Source organism: Pogona vitticeps, chromosome 5, assembly GCF_051106095.1.
Source record: "Pogona vitticeps strain Pit_001003342236 chromosome 5, PviZW2.1, whole genome shotgun sequence".
NCBI classification, from domain to species: Eukaryota; Metazoa; Chordata; class Lepidosauria; order Squamata; family Agamidae; genus Pogona; species Pogona vitticeps.
This window is the reverse complement of record NC_135787.1, coordinates 44,903,829-44,916,150: the sequence shown is the minus strand read 5'-3', so window position 1 is coordinate 44,916,150 and position 12,322 is coordinate 44,903,829. Positions and strand designations below refer to the sequence as shown.

Genomic DNA, 12,322 nt, shown 5'->3' with positions numbered 1-12,322 from the left:
CTATTTCTTTGGGTAGAGGCAACAACCCATCTTCTTTCATCAGATTCGGGAAACTCTTAACGAGGGTCACGATTCTCTCTCTTTCCGCACCCGTTTCCACTGTCTGCGTCTCTTTGTTTACTCCCTCCGAACCCCTTCTCCTTTCCTCCTTCTCTTCTTTTATACTGTCATCCCATCTCCATGTCTCTGACTGCTCCCCCCAGTCTGATTTACAGATCAGATGTAAATGTTCACATAGTACTGGAACACAGTGGTGGTTGTGGTGGAAAACTGCTGTCCCAAAAATGGTGGAAAACATTTGGAAATAAATTTGCAAAGCGGCCTCACTTTTCTAGGGGAACAAAAAAAAACCCAGTCTATTTCTGAGGGGTAAAATATTCTGTTATTCAGTTCAGTCACTGTTGTCATTCTTCAGGATCCAGCAACTTCTCCAGTCCTTTCAAATGTAATATTTCCAATGGGCCATTGTTTTGTATCTAATACAGCTGCTTCCTTTTAAGCCCTCTGGTTTAAGTGAGGAAGTTGCTGGTAAGGTGCAAGGAAAAAGTTAAATCAGAGTTATGTCATGATCTCCCCTCCAGTTTCCCCTCAAATTGGGGTACATTTTTGGTCTTTGGTCCTTAATTGATGTGCAGTGACTTCAGAAGGATGCTGGGTTTGTTGTTGTTGTTGTTGTTGTTGTTGTTGTTGTTGTTGTTGTTGTTGTTGTTGTTGTTGTTGTTGTTGTTGTTGTTTTCTGTTTGTTTGTTTTGAAAGATTATTGTATAGTTAAAGACAAGACATGCATACACACTCCTCTGTCACTTCATCAGTAAATTAGGCATAATAATCCATAATCTTACTGATGAAGATTTCTTCTACATTTCTCTTCCTCTGAAATTCTTATCAAAGAGAATTTTTCTGAGAGAAACTTTCTACACAGAACTCTTACGAACCATTTTCTTTTGGTGAATGTACTGCTGTAAGCAGCATTCTGCTATTAATGTAGTAATGAGCATGTCTAACTGGAGATGTTGTGGGGACAGAGTATATTCTGATTGGAATCCCTGTCCTATATAATATTTAATAGTCTTGCAAAAACATTAATTTCTTGCTTTTCTTGTTCTTACTCTGTGTTAAGCAACAGGGGTTTGGCCATTATTCCTCCCCCCCCCCAAAGCCCCATATTTCTGAGGAATTACATTGATTGTAGAGATCAATTCTATCAAAATATCTTAATGTGAAAATATTTTTATTGCCATTCTCCTAAAAGTATCCAAGCAATGGTACCTAACTGCCCAACAGGAACTGCTTTTTGAAAGTCTCTGTAACTCAATCTGAGACATTTGTAGGAGAAAGGATGAAAAATCCTCCTTTACTTACAGTTGCTTTCAACCAATGAAAGGGACTGAATGAACACTCAGCAAAAAGTTGGAGCTTTCTTTGAATTCAAAGGTTGGAAGCAATGAGTGGTCAGTGCTGGATTGATAGACAGTCACCCAGCCCAGAAAAGTCCCTCCCAGTCAAACAAACTACAGGCACAAGCAAAGTTGTAAATAAGACTCCAACAAGTCATTGTTACTGGACATTCACAGATGAAAAACTGCTAGAGTGAAGAGAATTACCGTATTTTTCCATCTATAAGATGCTACTTTTTCCTAAAATCATTACACTAAAAATTGAGGGGCATCATTTACACAGAAGTAAGCTGAGATAGCTGAGGAGAGAACAAAATGTTGCATACCTTGCCTCTGTAAACAGGCTTCCTTCAGCCACAAGGTTTAGTTTCCTACAGTCAAGAGACTTAGCTTCCTCCAATCAGGAGCCTTATGGAACTGATGTCAGCTGATCCTGAACAAACCAACTGGAATACACCTCCTTGGAGGTGAAGTCTGTAGGTTCAGATTCAACAGAGACTCATAATATCTGATGTTCTAAACCCAAAGACTGAATCCTCAAAGCTAAGTTTTCTTAATTTTTGGGTTAGAAAAATGGGGGGGGGGTGTTCCTTATAAATGGGGGCGTGTTATAAACGGAAAAATACAGTAGTTTGAAAAGAGGGTGAAATGGGCAGAGTAATTCCCACTTCAGACCATGAGGAATAAGCAGGAGTATTGAACATTTTCTCTGGTCAATACATCCTTAATCATCTTCTTTCCAAATAGGAAATTGATATCCCTCATATCAATAGCAGAACAGTGACAGAACTTCACCTGAAAGCAAACTCAACAGAAAAGGCAAGGGGGGAAAAACATTGTAGGCACAGATCAATGCCAGCATCTTACGGGAAAGTAACAGTCACGTGTCAATTACTCAAGAGGATGTGAAGACTTGGGGCCATTCATCTTGGAATTCATCTAGTTAAAATGATTTGCAGGGAGTTCAGGATGAACAAAGGAACATGCATCAAGTGAGAAACAATATATCTATAAAATGTATGGTCATATGATGTTGACCTAATCATTAGGATAGAGGAATTTAAAGGAGCTGAGCTATATTTATCTGTAGCAGGTTTACAAACTGTGATAGCAGTGAAAAATGAAATCTTTCAGGCCCTGGGACTCTCATGATCAGGCTGGTGACAAATATGAAATGTTGCTTCTACCTTCTCCATCTTTAATGCAACTTTAAAGTTGACAACAAACAAATCAACATTATTAAAGATTTTCTATATCTCATTTCAATCATAAGTCATAATAAAAAGTGCAGCTAAGAAATCAGAAGAAAACTGAGACTTGGATGTGAAAGCTGGAATATGAAGGAGAAAGCTGACAGGAAATAAAAAATGCATTAATTCAAAGTGAGCTGCTGGAGGAGAGCTATACCAATACTATGGACAGCCAGAAAGATAAATAAATGGAGCAAATCAGACAGGAGCTCTCACCAGAAGCTAACACGATTAAACAGAGGCTATTGTACTTTGGGTATATCAGTAGAAGGCAAACCCAATATGTTAGGAATATGTTAAGGAAAATAGAAGGAAATAGGAGAAGTAACACTTGACTATACAGGTGTTTAGCCCTCTATTTGGTTCACTGCAGAGATGAGCTGGTTTACTCCTGAAGATGATGATCAAAGAGTCTTTGCTGGAGTGAACCACCTGCCCCCAAAGCATTTCTACCTGCACTTTCCTGGCCCTTGTTAGGGGCTTCTAATTTTTTGACACATTTAGGATTGTTCTAATTTGGTTCATTTCCAACACATGCGATCCCTAGAAGTGAACCAAAAGGGAGCCTTCCTGTCAATTGTCAATATTGTGAAGTGGCATAAAGAGAGAGATACTTTGAGACATTTGCCAGTTAAACACTTCCTCGGCTCTCTGGAAGGATCAAGGAAGTGAATTAAGGCAGCACATATGTGTTGCATCACTTTTTTTTTTTAAATTTTTTAACTAAATAGCAAACTTTCTCCTGGAAGTGGAAGGAGACAGAAGAGGGGAACGAGGGAGAATTTTTTTTCTTTGCTTTTCTTGGCTGGCTCTTGATAATGGGCTAAATAGGGTCACTTGAGGTCCATGTGCCATTTGGATGTGAGGATCATGCCAAGTGGCATACCAGACCTCTGAGTGATCCTACTTAACGTGATCGAGCTGGATCCAAAATTGGTGTGCCAATCAAGAAAACCTCAAGATCTGAACAGGGCTGTTAAAGATAAGACCTTTGGGAGATCTGTAATTCATTGGGTTACCATACACTGAGTGCAAGAATAAGGTAGTGGATAGACTGTCTGGCCAGGACTCAGGAGACCTGGGTTCAAATTCCTATGGGGCTTCAGAAACTCATTCGGCTGGTGTCAAAGGGTTCGTTAGGAGTCTTAGGTGGTCCCAAATTTGGTGCGGGAATAGACGAAGCAAGCGTGTTTAAACCATAACAAATTTTATTCACCAACAGGATGTCAACAATAACTTCAGTAGGAACAAACAGATCTCTACTAATCAACTGTCTATCAACTCTGTCACCACTGCCATAACCAAAGTCTCATTTCAATATTGGGGTGCCGGTCCAAACCTCTCTCGGTTGCTGGGTCTTCTCAAGGGGGTGCTCCTGAACGCACATATTGTGCAGCAGCACGGATGACGGGCCCAATCCCCCTCTGGGAGTGGCTTTTGAAGGTGGAGTCTGGTTGCACCACCTTCTCCCAGGGACCACGTCCCCTCAGGTAAACCACCACTGTCCATTCTGTGGTCTCCTTGACGGTAATTCCTTCTTGTCCTGGTATTGGGTCAGGCAGCAAACTGCTGACCTTCAGATTTTGAAAGTCTTTCAGCAGGTCATTGATATTCTCCTGCCTATTCCTCTCTTTCTTTCCTTTCCCAATCTCAATACAAAAATCCCACGTTCCCACGCTCGTGTACTCTCTTTTATGTCCTCCTCCCATACATCCAACCATTGCTCCTCCCCTTTCTCCTTACCCTCCTCCGTTAGGCACACTTCTATCTTAACCCTTTCCTGCTCTTTCTTTCTTACTGCCATCCCTTTCTCCTCCTTACTCCCCTCAGAGTCCTTGTTTTCTGGAGGAGACGGCGCACTCTTGTCCTCCTGTCCTTCACAGCTGGCAATGGTAAAATCACTCCTTAAGTGTCTCATATATTTTTAAAAGCCTACTGAAGTCACCATAAGTTGGAAGCCACTTGACAGCACATAACAACACCTTCTCTGTCATGTCTTACACATATATTTTGTGACCAACCTCAAGCTGTAGGATGTGCTCCTGCAACATATAGGGAAGCAACAGGGTTGCAAACACAACCAGTTTAGAGCCCAAATCTCTTAATTCCTCTACAGGAAACCCTGAAAATGGATGCTGTGACATGTCTGTATTAGTCCAGTGAATTAGTATAACTAAATATAGCCATATTTGATTTTTATTTTCTGTAGCTGCCTATTTAGTATTATTCTCCTTTCCTTCAAAAGCACTACATGATGTTTGGTAAATTATATCACACAGAGCATAAACTGCTGACTTGAAGGAGACTTTGAGGAAATGGATCGGTAGGTCTGTGTAGTAATAAACACGGGCTGTTAATGCTAACAAGCAAAACCAAATTGGAACAGGTATTTTTGCAAGATGTATCGATTAGAAAATGGGTGGGTCCAGGGCCATTTTTCTGCCCCTGTGATCCTCCAGGGGCCCTGATAACCAAAAAGAAAGAGAGAGACACAAAACAAAGTCAGAAGCAGCTGGAAGTAAACCTCCAGTTTTGAAAAATTGGAAACATTTGGCGTTAAATACTGCAGCCATTTGAAACATTGAATTCATGCTCCTGAATGCATCCAGAAGTGGTTATTCACAGAGTTCTTTATTTATTCTCTGGGAAAGATTTTTTTAAACATTTTATTAGTTTTTCACTCTATCTACATTTGATTTGTGCTTGTCAAACATCGTGTTAAATGATTTGCTTACAGTTATTTGTTTTTTACATCTCAGTGTCTTCTCAGTTGTCCCCCAAAATTCCAGACATTTTTCAAACATTCAAACCATTCATGTATATATTTTAGTATATAATATGGCTACTATCATAATATTACTTTCATAGTGTACAATATTCTCAAGATCTTCTAATAACATTCTTAAAAGTAGTTCCAGATCCATGCCCCAACCTTATATCTAGTTTAATTTACCTAAAAAGAAAACCCATTATATTACATCTTTACCCTGGTTAAAGCTCCCTTATTTCAATTTAATTCTCCTTTTTAATATAAAAGATATGCTCCTTTACAATTCCTGAAGTTAAATATATACATATTTTTCAACATTAAGGGCCCCCTTACTATTATTCCCTTTTCCATCTTGGGAAAGATTGTTTTTGTTGTGTGGGGGACAGGGGAATCTGATAAGGATGAGTCTGCAAAATATATTGGAAGAAAGGCAGGGTTTAAATTGTGATTTTTTGTTTTTTTAAAAAGGGAACAAATAAAGGTGGCAGCAGAAACTGTTCTGGATAGTGATGTGCTTCTCACAATCTCACCTGAGGGGAAAAGTTGCTTGTGCCACCCCTGGTGGCACAATGTGACAAGTTTGCAAGACACTTTGAAGATAAAGTCACTCACTTTCAAATCTATTGAAGATTTCACAGTTAAATCCAATTCTAGTCTCCAGTTGGTTTGGACAGATTTCAGTTCCTGAGGCTTGAAAATACTGACAAGGGACTTAAGTCTTATTTAGTCAACTTTTGTATGCTTGACCATTACCTTTCCTCGCTTATTATGATGAAAGGCAGAGGGAAAGTCCAGGAAATCATAAATTCTTTTTTGTAAGAGGGGATGGTTTCAGCCTGTTTAAAATAACTAGCAATCAGAAGAAGAAACCAAAGTTGGGCCAAGAAGAGAAAAACAATTACAAGACATTTTTCTGGGCATGGTGCTCAAGTAAGTGACCACTGATCAGATATTCTTAGATGAAACAGACCCTTCCTTTGGATCCATTTCTATCTGTTTTCAGGCTTAATTCTGAAACAGAAATTGCATTCATTGCCCTGCAGGCATGATTATCTGTGCAACCATAGCATCTTTTTGGATAAAGCATTGGAACTAGAGGCTCGCCTACACAGTGGTGTTGTCATCTTGGCCCCTTCTGATGGTGGTACCTCACATAGCCATCGCTCCGCATAGCGAAGAAATCGCTTTGCGACACTGTTTTTGCAATCACAAAAGCGATCGCTTTGCGATGGCCCCTATGGGGAAAATTCGCTCTGGAAAGCAAACGTTTTGTCCTGCTTTGTCTCTGCTGATTCTAATTTCAACTCTGCATTGTGTGGATTGCAGAATGGTGCACTGGTTTCTATTGGAAGTAACTGGGTGCAACTCAGCTTACACTTGAAACTACTGGAAGTATTTTTCTGAACCAGTGCTTAGGAAGAATAGCTGACTGGATGGGGGCCAATAAACTAAGGCTCAGTCCAGACAAGGCTTGTGGCTGGTTCATCTTTCCAATTAAGCAGTGTTCACTTTTTTCCAGGAGTCACGCTCTACCCCAAGGAACAAGATCCTAATTTGAAGGTAGTTTTGATTCCATCACTATCATTAGCAGCATAGGTGGCCCGGAAAATGGCTTGGAACACTCTTAAAGGGCTGATTAACTAAGTATGGAGAAAGCTTTGCAAGGATGATGCATGCTTTCAAAACTTCCCATTTGGATTATTGCAATGTGTTATATAGAGATCTGCTGTTGAAAATAGCTCAGTAACTCCAGTTAATCTCAGTCATGGCAGCCGGACTGTCAACTGGAACAATCGGTCAAGATGATTATGCCACCACTTTACCATTTGAACTGGCAACCAGTCCATTTTCAGTTCTCATGCAGAGTCTGGGCCTTCATCTATAAAGTCGTACAGTATATAGTTTAGGGAGAGGTTGTCTGAGAGAGCATTTCCTCCTGAAGGCATTTCCTACTGAAACTCTAAGGCCTTATTTAGGGACCTGCACCAAAAGAGGAAAGGTAAAGAGCCACAAGAGGAGAGCCTTTCCATGGGAATACCCCATCTATGGAACACCCTTTCCAGAGAAACTCCTCTAACACCTCCATCATGATGTTTAGGGTAGTACTCAAAGACCTGGAATGCTAAGAAGTATTGCAGTCATTTTTTATTTTCTGATTCATTTTCTTTTGACATCTCTTTCTTTCATGGTGGCTTTGACTGTGATTCTGTTATGTGCTGCACTATTTTAAGTCCTTGCAGCTGGTAAGCCTTCATGTGAAACTGTGCAGTCGTGATATCACTTGAAAAATCTGTAATCCAAATTTCCATTAGGTTTATTTTAAACACCATGCAATACAGTATGATATATAATACAATCCAAAATAAAAAGGAGCAAAATTATTGTGCTATTTATCTAGGTGTTAAAAATTGAATAGCTATAATACTGAAGAGTTAGATTTGTAGACTAATAGCACAATTTCTCCACACAGTCTAGCCATTTTTGTGCTGAATAGTGGTTTTAAAACAAGATATACCCTTATCCTGGCCAGGCAAGTTCAATGATTTGTGAATTACTATTGTATCCCAAAACTCACCTAATTAATTGAAACTTAAACTCATCACATCATTTTTCAAGGATGTCATTGTTCTGGCATTAAAACATCTGTCATCTTGTCATGTGTATGAACATTTTTTTCCTAATGGTCAGTTTGTCACAGTTAATTAAGTTTTAGACATATGAGCAGGCATAAAACAATGTGACTTTGAAAAGCCTATTACTAAATACCTGCAACATCAAATACTATAGAAAGAAAAGAGGAGAATACAAATTCCAATGAATGCTTCTTTTCCTTAAGCCTACTCCAACATAAATAGTAACAAGAAATTGAGTTTCTGGAATGAGAACATGGTTACAACACAGCTAAACTGAGATTAAGTTCTTTTTGACAAAAGGAATGGCTTTTTTCCCACCCACACCCACCTTCCATTCTATGGACCACCAGCAACTTCCACAAGCAATGAGAAAAGAGCATGTGGTCAATACTTTTTCCTGTAAATGATGACATGGGTTTGGTCATTATCAGAGCTTAGAAAATGTACTTTCCTGGATTGCAAATTTCATTATTGGTGGGGATTTCTGGGGGTTCTGGCAAATGGTGGGGACCCTGATTGGTTACCTACTCTGGATGGGGTTGCACTCCTCCTGAAGGACCAGGTTCGTAATGTGGGTGTGCTTCTGGTTCCAGTCCTCTTGATGGAGAGACTAATTTTCACCAAAGTCATGTCTGTTTTTTTCCAGCTTAGGCAGACTACACACCTGTGGTCCTACTTGGATAAGAAGTCTCTACTAATGCTCGTTCGTCGTCGTTTAGTCGTTTAGTCGTGTCCGACTCTTCGTGACCCCAAGGACCAGAGCACGCCAGGCCCTCCTATCTTCCACTGCCTCCCGGAGTGTGCTCGTTCACACATCAGTGATTTCAAAGATTGACTATTGCAATGCTGTCTATGTGGGGCTGCCCTTGAAAGCACTATGGAAGCTGAAGACAGCGTAAAATGCGACAGCCAGGGTGGCCTCCGTGACCTCCAAATATGAGGTCCTATATATCTCTTAGTGACTTCCATATATCTCTGGCCCTAGCTTGCCTGCACTGGTTGCCTGTATGCATCTGTGCCAAATTCAAGGTACTAACGATGACATATAAAGCCCTAAATGGTTTGGGACCTTAGTACTTGTCAGAGCACCTTTCCTTAAGATTTACCACTCGTACCACCTGCACTTCCAGACTTTAATGCTGCAGACAGCCACCCCAAGGGAGGCCAGGAAGTCTTCAACAAAAGCAGAGCCTTCTCGGTGGTGGCCATCTCTCTGTAGAATGCTCTACCTATGGAGGTGTACCAAGCCCCTACTCTCCTGACATGTAGAAAGCATTTAAAAAACTTACTGTTTAGAGAAACATTTAAGGAGGGTTCTTCCTTCGTAATTGTTATTTTTATGAATTTATTTTTTACATTTGTTTTCTCCATGGTCACCATCTTATGCTCTTTGTGCATCACTTTTTAATATTATTCTGCGGATGGGAGGATGCTTCTTCTTTTTTTATGTCTGTGTTTATCCTTTTGTTGGAAACTGCCTAGAGTAGTGGCGTGCCACTAGATGGTACAATATAGAAATATAATAAAGTAAATAAATAAATAAATGCAGACCAGAATTTTTTTAAAAAAAGTTCTGATCATTCTTGGGATTTGGCTGATTAGTAGGGAGATTAGAAGGATTCCTCATCAGATAGTGCTAGATTTAAACTAGGATGTACTGTAAATGTAAGTTAAAATCTGGAGGGCAATCAAATTGTAGAAAAGCGGAAAGTCGATTTGATATTGCAACATGAATAGACTGGATGTCAATATATTTTGTGTTTCTCCTCCTCCTCCTTTTATTCCCCCCTTACCCCCCTTACCTTCTGTACCCCTTACCTTAACCCAAGTTATTAATTGGGGGGGGTGAAGGATTCCACTTCAAGTCACATGGGCTAACAATTTGGGAGGGTATTCCAGAAAGCCTTCACAGCCAAGATCCGATGGTTGTTGTAGGTGTTTCAGGCTGTTTGGCCGTGTTCCAGAACATGGCCAAAAGCCCGAAAAACCTACAACAACCAATTTGGCAGGGCTTTGTGGTTTTTCATTTGTTGCCTCCTACTCAGCAAGGCAGCTTTGGCTAATCACTACAGCACAACTGCTTTGTGTCTATTGTGTTGGACTGAATATCTCTTTGCCTTGTGCTCTGCCAAATGTTACAATTCCAAGAAAAGACATTTTTATTTCCTGCTATACCTCTACTACACAGTGGAGAGTTTTCAGAAGGGGAGCTATCTGTTATATTCATGAGGTTGGACAATTAACTCATAACTAGATATGTCCGCTGAGGGGCTTCCAGCCTTTCACTTGAAAGAAGCAAAGCTAGTAATTGCATCTGCTGCAGTCATTAGATCTGATTGCTATGTAGATCAGTGGTTCTTAGCCTTTGTTACTCAGGTGTTTTTTGAACTGCAACTCCCAGAAACCCCAGCCAGCAAAGCTGATGGTAAAGGCTTCTGGGAGTTGCAGTCCAAAAACATCTGAGTAACAAAGGTTAAGAACCAGTGATGTAGATCTCCAAGCAGAAGGTTCTAGAACCCATTTTATTTATCTTTCTGACAATCCACAGAATTTGTGAAGCTCTCCTCCAATACCACATTTCAGATGAATCAGTTCTGTTTCTTGTGATTTTCTTCCATCATCCAGCTTTCATACTGTATTAGGAATACCATAGTATGATTTTGACCTTGGTTTCTAGCAACCCATCCTTACATTTATGAATATTTTCTAGTTCCTTCATAGTTGTCCTTCCTTCCTTCTTTTTTTTCAGCATCCCTAATCTTAGTTTAAATTTCCCATTCATTCCTTAGATTTTACAAAATAAATACTTTGTTTCCCCCTTTTTTGGACAATTATTATTATCACTGTTCTCCTTGTCCCTACATACAAGTTATTGAAAAGTTGGATTTAGGGTCTGGACCCTATTTCTGTCACCTTTTGCTTCTCATCTGTCATTAACAATATTTAGAGTTTCAGCATCAAAATTCACTGGGATTATTCTTTTCTTTTGTTACAACAATATGGTGTGTGTGGTTTTACGGAGAACTTTATCAAGGGCCAATTTTATAAATTGAGTACTGAGTTTTGCCATTGCTTTATGTGAACCTAACAAGAAATAAGAATAACTGTTTGCAATTCTAAAACAGATTGTCAGATGCTGTGCTAGCAGAATAAAAGAAGCAACACTAATAAAATGGAAGCTCGACACTGAAAAATGCCTATGGAATGACTTGTTGAAATTAAAATCTAATGGATAGACATTAGTTCCTTGACTTCTATTGTGCTGACACCAGCAAAGCATTTTGCTTGTCCTTTCCATGTTTCACCCTCCTTGTTAACACATTCATTTTATTATGCCTTTCATATATGTATGTACATAAAGGGTGGCACATATTTTAAAGAGAGAGAGAGAGAGAGAGATGCCACCCTTTATGTATATGCCATAAATGCCAAGTCTCTGAAGCAGTAAGATTAAAGAGAAGAGCTGTGGCTAAAGAGGTTACTTTGCACATTTCCCAAGATGCTTTTATCATTTACTGTAGAACATGCTAGGCTTTTGTAAACTGAAATATGCATTTAACTTAAACCAAAATAGTGCCCTCATTTCCTCTCTAGTGGCCAATTTTTTTTAAAAAAAAAAATGAAAATATTAGGGTACTGAGAGCTCAGAACCCCACCTATCATGGCAAAATTGCCTCCACATCTCCCAGAGGACACGGGGGACTTTCTGAGTGAAAAACGTTATAGGGGCTCAGGGTTCCAGAGTGCTGCAAAAATACCCCTCGGGCCTCATCTTATCCATGCAGCAGACCCACCTTCCCCCTCTTGCTTCAAGCATACCTGGGGGGGGGAACCCAAATCTTTATTATTTTTAACCTCTGAAGTCGTTCCAAATTTTGAAGTCGTTTCCTATTACCAATGTTGTTTGCTCGTTTGTACTCCTTTCTCACAGTATTCCCCTCCATCCATTTATAGTATATGCCCTTTTTCAACATTAGTTCATCTCTACAGTCGTTATGCACTCTGCCCTCCCCATTTCTTTAGCTGCCTCCCATTTTTTTCTTCATAGAAATCATGTGTCATTGTACCTTCTGTATCTCACCCTTGAGAAGCTCCCATCCATCTTAGACTCCTTTCTGTTTGAGTATGTATGTCCACGGGCTCTCACCTAGCATTTCCTCAAGCTTTTCTGAAATCCAGAGCTATACGACCCTCCACTTTCCCTTTTTGCAGTATAACAAGTCCCCAAAGGATTTCCACTATTTCTGTCTCATAGATCAGCATTTCCCTTTA

General features: G+C 39.8%; 1 long non-coding RNA gene across 1 annotated transcript in view; it reads left to right on the top strand.

Moving 5' to 3' along the window:
* LOC144589639 (uncharacterized) overlaps nt 1–11,621 on the top strand; it is a 30,964-nt gene extending 19,343 nt beyond the window's left edge. Inside the window, exon 2 of the long non-coding RNA XR_013545885.1 lies at nt 8,697–11,621. This is a non-coding gene — a long non-coding RNA (uncharacterized LOC144589639). The remainder of the gene's footprint in view (nt 1–8,696) is intronic.
* The last annotated feature ends 701 nt before the right edge of the window (nt 11,622–12,322 follow it).